Here is a 9258-nt window from a genome sequence, read left to right on the forward strand (position 1 = left end):
AGCCTTTCACAGGGAGTCCATCCCAAAAAGTGTGGACTCCTGGTTGGGTGCACCCTCAGGCGTTCCATCTCTGGTGATAGAAGATCAAGAGGAGGTAGTGTCGGCCCTAACAAGGTCGATCGGAGCTAGTGTCTGTTGAGGGGTCATCTTCGAACGTCAGTCCCTTTAGGTCAATGTTGAGATGTAGACCTAGTTCAGTTCAGGTTGGAGTTCCAGATCCCTAACTTTGTGATACTCCAAGCTCTCGAAGTCGGGGAAGATCCCGGCCATCCTCGCGAGGGCGAGGTGACGATATATGTCATGGCCATTTCCTGCGGCTTGCGGTTACCTTTCCACCCAATTTTTAGAGAGGTAGTTCATCGCCTTAAGCTCGCCCCATGATAGCTTAACCCTAACATGTGGCGAGCTATCTTTGGGAGATTGTTCACAACCCCAAGTGTAGGGTCGCGATGTAGTAATAATCCTGATAAGACTAAGGTGAAATCTACAAGGCTGGGGCTGGTACTACTTCTCCGCTTGGGCGAACCAAGGCCAATCCCTCATCACCAATAATCCATCTTCCAACAAGGATTGGAAAGACAAATGGTTTTTTATGTTGGGGGAATGGGAGGCCCCAATGGCCGAGGTGGGCATACTGCGCTTCCGAGTCCCCACTGCTTTTGCCTTCCCATGTCAGAAATTGTTGAGCTATAGTTAAATATATTTTTATTTGTTATTTTGTAGCTCTGCTTAACTGACTTTAATTGTGCCTCTTTGCAGCTCTTCCTCAGCAACAACCCACGGTCTCTTAGTTGCAACTTCAGCAACAGCTCTGCTAGGTCAAAGTCTGGATGAAATGAATTGGAGGAGGCCGATCACTCCTCTTTTACATCAGGTTGGCTTAATATTTTTATTTTTCTAAGTTCATCCGTGGTCGAGCCAATTGGACGCAAAATCCCTTGTAAGAGATCTTAATAACCTAGGAAAAGGTAATAGCAATCATACGGATGGCGTGGATATTCATTGGGAAGATTTTCATGTTTATCTTGTGTGGTGCAAAAATCAATTTCCCCTCCACGGCTAAGTTAGAGAAGCAGAGGAGGGCAGTTAAGAAAGTTCCCACCCTTCCTCTGGCTTGTCGAGGAGAGTCCTTTAGGGCTGCTGAGGATAGACTCGAGCCCGCCTTCGAGAGACTTGCCATTAAGCAGCTGAGACGGCTACGAGCAGAGCAGCTCAGGGGGCTCTTCCAAACGAACCGGCGGGGGAGGTCTTCCATCCAGAGCTAAGGTCCTTCCTCAGCCTGCAGCTATGGAGGTTGTAGACTTGGAGTCATCCCCGGCTCGGGATGAGGCTCGTCATGTCAAGGGTCATCTAACGATCATGTCCCATAGGCCAAGAAGGGTACTTTGGGGCATCGGGCTTCCAAAGCTAGCAGGTCCCCTTCCCCCAGGGTCACCACATGACCCTCCTATCTTAGTAGGGGACCCGACATGTGCTCGAGGAGGATATCTCGGCACTGTTGGCGCTCCACCCGATGACCCTCTTAGGAGAGTTGGTGGCCTCCTTCCTCAAAGTGAATCTTCATCCCTTCTCTTTCTGACTAGTTGTTCTTTTGGTCTTCTGACCCCTCCCCCTTATTTGTTGATTTTATTTTTGTTTATTTTTTCATATTGTCCTTGGACTTTTAGCTGCTCGCCGAGCATTCCAGGAGTTGGGGTGCAGGCTTGAGGAGGCCGAGCGCCAGGCCTTTGTCGCGGATAGGGACGTAACCATTGCCGAAGCTGAGTCCCTCCAAGAGGCTTTGTGGGTTGTTAGGGAGGAGAGGACAGTGCTTGGGGCCCAGCTACCTGAAACGCAACAGGAAAGGGTCGCACTGTGGGTTGAGTCGAAGGGGCTAAAATCGTGCATGTCCATCTCTGAGGCTAAGCGGGCAAAGGCGAAGGCTAAATCCACGAGAGTGGAGGTTGAGGTTGGCAGAGCCTAAGGCCTCCGAGCGGTGCAGGCAGTAGCAGTTAAAGCGTATAAGGCCTCTGAGGAACGTGCTGAGGAGCTAGAGGAGTACTTCAGCCTCGGTTACGAGCAGTGTCAGGAGCATGTCAAGCAGAAGTATTTGGAGCTTGACCTAGACTACTTAGTCGATGAGTCTCCTGAAGACCTTGCCCCTTCTACAGCTGAAACCGAGCAACCCCCTAAGGAATTTGCTATAGTCCGATTTTACCTATAATAGTTGTCCCCTACTTCTGAGCGTTATATCCAAGGGCTCGGGAAGTAAGTAGGTTTGGACTGACGTGACCTTAACCTGTCATGCAAGCAAGAGGTTTAAAGTATGCAGGTGGTCGAGCATATAGATTTATAGTTGAGAATGTAGTGATAGGTCGTGCATAATAGAATCAATAGGTCGACCACATAGTAGTAGGCCGAGCACTTGGTAGAATGACTTTCTTTCCTTAAATTGAGAGAAGTCCTTATGGTCAGTCATATAGATCGGATAGTTGGGATAATAATGTTAAAAGAAATTTCCTTCCCTGACATGGAGAAGTTATTGTATTATAGAATTCATAAAATAGTAGAAAAGAAGTAACAATAGTTAGGGGTGTACATGAATCGAGCTAGCTCGGTTAGCTCGCTCAACTCAACTCAAAAAAGCTTGATTCGACTCGATTTGAAGCTGAGTTCGAGCTGATTTTTTGAGCTCGAAAATGAGTTTGAGTCGAGTTCAAGCTGGCCCTAGCTCGAAGAGAGAGAGGAGCGAGAGAGAGAGAGAGAGAGAGAGAGAGAGAGAGATGAGCAGCGAGAGAGAGAGAGAGGATCGGGGGCCAGAAGAGAGAGGAGAAGCGAGAGAGAGAGAGGATCAACGAGAGAGAGAGAGGGTTGTCGTCGTAAAGAGGTATGGCTACTAGTTCTTTCATCGGGGATCCTCTTTCGAGGGACTCGTCTCTCAGGGATCTAAGGCTGTGAAGGCCGCTATATTTTTCGCGCTCCTGCCCTCAATGCTATAGAATATCATTGACGGGCCTCGTGTTGATTTCCCCTGACTTACTCAACACTGTGCTTAGTGGGGAACTTCATCGCGAGGTGGTAGGTAGATACACTTGCTCTCATGATATTAAGGGATGGTCGTCCCAATATTATGTTGTAGATAGAGGGACAGTCGACTATGAGGAAGTCGATCATTATAGTGGTTTGATTGTGACATTCTCTTACGATCATGGGTAGCAGTACACTACCTTTGGAGGTAACCTTCTCTCCTTTAAACACAAGCAAGAGAGTGCGGACAAGACGTAGTCTGGACCTCTCGATTCTCATTTTGTTGAAGGCGATAAATAGGATGTCGGCCAATCTATCGATGTCCACTAGTATGCGGTACTCCTTGTGGTTGGCCACCATCGTGGTCACCACTAAGACATCGTTGTATGGTTGGTGGATTCATCGACGTCCTCCTCGGTGAAGGTCAAGCTACGGGGGCTCAATCTTTACTCTTTCGTAGCGTTCGGTGAGGTGTATGTGGTGTTCTATCTTGTTATTCGATGCTTCGGGCATGCGCCCTACAGGATTTGTTCGAATCCCCACCTCCTGCAGTCCACCGAATATAGTGTGTATTTCCCCTATCACTTCATTGATGTGTCTGCCGCTTTATTGCTCGCCCCATTTATCGTGTCGTTCATCCCTTCTCTTGATGACATACTCCCTCGGTGCTCACCCCGAATGAGGGACTCGATCTCTTCCTTGATATCGAAACATTCGGCGGTAGTGTGGCTGTGGTTGCGGTGGAAGTGGCGGTACTTCCGCTTGTCTCTTTTGTCAATGTCGGCCTTCATCTGCTCCGCCATTTCAAGAACCTTTGTAGTGAATTTCCATAAGAACTTGATCGGGAGTTACATTCGGGGTATATGAGGGAAACCTACTTTCGGATTATTGGTTGGGACGCGAACTTCTATTCAGTCTTCGTCCATTCTCTTCTTGTTATTGATGATGGGCGGTTCCCTTTCCTCCTTGCACTTCCTATCCATACCCAAGCTACTTGTGCTCTAAGTGGCTTTTCACGAGTCAAGAGCTCCTCTGCGTTATGAGTACTTCCGGGCTCGCTTAAAAAGATCAAGAACCATACAACCCCGAAGCACCCGAGGGAGCACATCACGAAATCATATTGATCAAACAATCCTAATCGTCCAATCAATGGCTATCAGATTTTCAGGACTCTGAAATACCATGAACCAAGTAATTTGCGGAGAAAATGACCACTGTAGACAAAACCTTTTATCCAGCGGTTTTTATGAAGGAATACAAACTTACGTTACCAACTTAGACTAGCACGTGCAGACAGCGACTTTGAGGACGAAACTACCCCTCCTTTTCACTGCGAAGACGAGCGCTGACGCTCCTCCAACTGAGAGTTGTACGAACGGCTTAGAAGAGATCAAAGTTACATGGCCCCACAGCTATGTATTTATTATATCCACAACGTTCATCCATATTTCGAGATCATTTCGGAGCATTATCCAAAAAAAAAAAAAAATCATATCCAAAGATTAACTCGACCACACCACAAAGAGCAGCGGGAAATTGATTTTCACTGTTAAAAATTTTGTAGGGCTGACCATAACATTTATTTTCCATCCAATCTATTTATAAGGACACAAAGGCCTGTATGAAGAGGAAAAACAAATTTCATAATGATCCAAAACTTTTGTAACCCCTAAAAGGGTTTCAATGGTAGACATTCAATTCCCCACTGCGTTTTACAGTGTGGTCCACTTGATAGCTAGATCTGTCTTATTTTTCATCTTAAGCCTTAATACGAGTTCTCCAAATAGATGGACGGTTTGGATATAACACATACCTCATAATGGGACCCACAAAAATCGGTGGGGATTACATAAGGGAAAAAAAAAAGAAAAGAAAAGAAACAGCGTGTTGGGGTTGACCCAATCAACCGGGTCAGAACTGGGCCTATGGCTACGGATTATATTGGATAGATGATGAATGTATTTGCGAATGTAAATGAAAATAAAGAACTTATAATATATATAAATATGTGTGTGTGTGTGTGTGTGTGTGTGTGTGTGTGTGTGTGTGTGTGTGTTATCAATGGAGCTCTTTTTTTTTTTCTTTCATTTCTTTCTTTATTCATTTAACAAGAATATCTTCTAAACTAAAATTAGTTACTTAACGTACAACATATTATTTTGGGGTAGGAGAAGCTACTTTAGCCAACCAACCTAGTTATTTTTCAAGATTCCATCAGGTCGATGGTTGATAATACATTTCATTCACTTCGCAGTCAATATCAATCACTCTGCGGTCAAACTAGAAATTGAGCGGGGTAAACATGAAATTGAGTGGGCAAATTGAAAATTGAGCGAGGGAACCCAGAAATTAAGCGAGGCAAGGTAGGAGTTCAGCAAGGCAACCTAGGAATTGAGTGAGGGAAGTTAGAAATTGAGCGATGGAAGCTAGAATTTGAGTGAGGGAACCTAAAAATTCAGCGAGACAACTTGGGATTTAAGCGAGGGAAGCTACAAATTGTGCAAGGGAACCTAGAAATTGAGCGAGGCAACCTAGGATTTGAGCGAGGCAACGTAGGAATTGAGCGAGGGAACCTAGGAAATGAGCGAGGCAACGTAGAAATTCAGCGAGGAATCCTAGGAATTGAGCGAGGGAAGCTAGAAATTAAGCGAGGGAACCTAGAAATTCAGCGAGACAACCTAGGATTTGAGCGAGGGAAGCTAGAAATTGAGCGAGGGAACCTAGAAATTGAGCGAGGCAAGGTAGGAATTGAGCGAGGCAACCTAGGAATTGAGCGAGGCAACCTAGGAATTGAGCGAGGGAACCTAGGAATTGAGCGAGGCAACGTAGAAATTCAGCGAGGAATCCTAGGAATTGAGCGAGGGAAGCTAGAAATTAAGCGAGGGAACCTAGAAATTCATCGAGGCAACATAGGATTTGAGCGAGGGAAGCTAGAAATTGAGCGAGGCAAGGTAGAAATTCAGCGAGAAAACCTAGGAATTGAGCGAGGCAACTTAGGAATTGAGCGAGGGAAGTTAGAAATTCAGCTGGAGAAGCTAGAATTTGAGCGAGGGAACCTAGGATTTGAGCGAGGGAAGCTACAAATTGTGCAAGGGAAGCTAGAAATTCAGTGAGGCAATATATAAATTGAGCCAAGGAACCTAGGAATTAAGCGAGGCAACCTAGCAATTGAGCGAGGCAATGCAAAAATTTAGTGAGGCAACCTCTGAATTGAGCAAGGGAAGCTCAAAATTCAGCGAGGGAACCTATGAATTGAGGGAGACAGCCTAGGAATTAAGCGAGGGAAGATAGAAATTCAGCGAGACAACCTAGAAATTGAGCGAGGGAAGCTAGAAATTTAGTGAATGAGCCTAGGAATTGAGCGAGGCAACCTAGTAATTGAGCGAGGCAACGTAGAAATTTAGCAAGACAACCTATGAATTGAGCTAGACAACCTAGGAATTGCGCGAGGGAAACTAGAAATTGAGCAAGACAACATATAAATTGAGTGAGGAAACCTAACAATTGAGCGAGGCAATGTAAATATTCAGTGAGGCAACCTATGAATTGAGTGAGGCAACCTAGGAATAGATTGAGGGAAGACCTAGGAATTGAGCGAGGGAAGCTAGAAATTCAATGAGGCGACGTATAAATTGAGCGAGGGAAGCTAGGAATTGAGCGAGGCAACGTAGGAATTGTAACGGAGCAATTCATAAATTTGATGGAGATATCATAAAAATATGATGGGGAACTTCCACGGATTCATGTAATGTAACGAAAAATTTTATGAACCGCTTGGTCAATTTCATTAATTGCTCAGTCAAATTCACCGAAGAGAATTTCATGTAAAGCTCGGTCAATTTCATTAACTGCTCGGTCAAATTCACCAAAGAGCAAATTGTTAGGCTAGGTCAATTACATTTAAAGTTCATTCCAATTCATGTTAGCCTCACCCAATTTCAAGCTTGCCTCGCTCAAATTTATGTTTCCCTTGCTCAATTTCTAGGTTGCCTCGCTGAATTTTTACGTTGCCTTACTCAATTCCTAGGTTCCCTCGCTCAATTTCTAGGTTGCCTCGCTCAATTTCTAGCTTCCCTCGCTCAATTCAGAAGATTTTTTTTTATTGCATAAATCTTATCTTCCAGAACCCCAGCCGAGGAATGAGGATAATCTCATTTGGCAGCTCAATCCTCGCGGTCATAATTATGCTAATTCTGCCTACAAATCTCTTCAGGTGATCAAGAGGGCCCCCTTTTCCAGTAGATGAGATTAGGATGAAAGGTATTATCTCAACGCTTCTTTTCTGTCTTGCTCTTAAAAATCGTTGAATCCAAAGCCCTCGGAGAAGAAAGATCTCTCTCCTGATAAAAAATGAGAGGGATCTCTCTTCTATATTATATCTATGAGGAAAGATATAGAGATCTTCTCTGTTCTATCTATTCCTCTATCTATGAGAGGATAGATAGTCTCTCAAAAAAAGTCGTTCTCATCTTTGTTGATGATTTAACTAGCGCTCAATCCGTTGGTTGCCTTACTGAATTTCTACATTGCCTCGCTGAATTTTTAGGTTCCCTCGCTCGATTTCTAGCTTCCCTCGCTTAATTCTTAGGTTGCCTCGCTCAATTCCTAGGTTCCCTCACTCAATTTCTAGGTTGCCTCGCTGAATTTCTAGCTTCCCTTGCTCAATTCCTAGGTTGCCTCGTTCAATTTATAGGTTGCCTCGCTGAATTTCTAGGTTCCCTCTCTCAATTTCTAGCTTCCCTCGCTTAATTTCTAGCTTCCTCTAGCTTCCCTAGCTCAATTCCTAGGTTTCCTCGCTGAATTTTCACGTTGCCTCGCTCAATTCCTAGGTTGCCTCGCTGAATTTCTAGCTTCCCTTGCTCAATTCCTAGGTTGCCTTGTTCAATTTTCTAGGTTCCCTCTCTTAATTTCTAGCTTCCCTCGCTTAATTTCTAGCTTCCTCTACCTTCCCTAGCTCAATTCTTAGGTTTCCTCACTGAATTTCCACATTGCCTCGCTCAATTCCTAGGTTGCCTCGCTCAATTTATAAGTTGCCTCACTGAATTTGTAGGTTGCCTCATTGAATTTCTAGGTTCTCGCTCAAATTCTAGCTTCACTCGCTCGATTTCTAACTTCCTCGCTCAATTCTAGGTTGCCTCGCTCAAATCCTAGGTTTCCTCGCCGAATTCTACCTTGCCTTGCTCAATTTCTAAGTTCCTCGCTCAATTTCTACGTTGCCTCACTCAATTTCAGGTTCCTCGCTCAATTCATGGGTTGCCTCGCTCGATTTCTAAGTTGCCTCACTCGATTTGCTTTCCTCACTCAATTCCTAAGTTATCTCGTTCAATTAATAGGTTGTCTCGCTCAATTTTAGGTTGCCTCGCTCAATTTGTAGTTTTCCTCACTCAATTCATACCTTGCCTCACTCGATTTCTAGCTTTCCTCGCTCAACTCCTAGGTTCCCTCGGTTGCCTCGCTGAATTCCTACGTTGCCTCGCTCAATTCCTAGCTTCCCTCGCTCAGTTCCTAGGTTGCCTTGCTCAATTCCTACCTTGCCTCACTCAATTTCTAGCTTCCCTCGCTCAAATCCTAGGTTGTCTCATTGAATTTCTAGGTTCCCTTGCTTAATTTCTAGCTTCCCTCGCTCAATTCCTGGGATTTCTCGTTGAATTTTTAGGTTGCCTCGCTCATTTCCTAGGTTCCCTCGCTCAATTCCTACGTTGCCTTACTCAAATCCTAGGTTGCCTCGCTCAATTTCTAGATTCCCTCGCATAATTTGTAGCTTCCCTCGTTCAAATCCTAGGTTCCTTTGCTCAAATTCTAGCTTCCCTCGCTCAATTTCTAACTTCTCTCACTCAATTCCTAGGTTGCCTTGCTCAAATCCTAGGTTTCCTCGCTAAATTTCTACCTTCCCTCATTGAATTTCTAGGTTCCCTCGCTCAAATCCTAGGTTGCCTCGCATAATTTCTAGGTTCCCTCACTTAATTTCTAGCTTCCCACGCTCAATTCTTAGGATTCCTCGCTAAATTTCTATGTTGCCTTGCTCCTTTCCTAAGTTCCCTCGCTCAATTGCTATGTTGCCTCACTCAAATCCTAGGTTGTCTCGCTCAACTTATAGGTTCCCTCGCTCAACTTATAGGTTCCCTCGCTCAATTCCTATGTTGCTTAGCTCAAATTGTAGGTTCTCTTGCTCAATTTCTAGGTTCCCTCGCTCATTTTCTACATTGCCACTCAATTTCTAGGTTGCCTCGCTCAATTTCTAGCTTCCCTTGC

This window comes from Magnolia sinica, chromosome 18, assembly GCF_029962835.1.
Source record: "Magnolia sinica isolate HGM2019 chromosome 18, MsV1, whole genome shotgun sequence".
In the NCBI taxonomy this organism is placed as follows: Eukaryota; Viridiplantae; Streptophyta; class Magnoliopsida; order Magnoliales; family Magnoliaceae; genus Magnolia; species Magnolia sinica.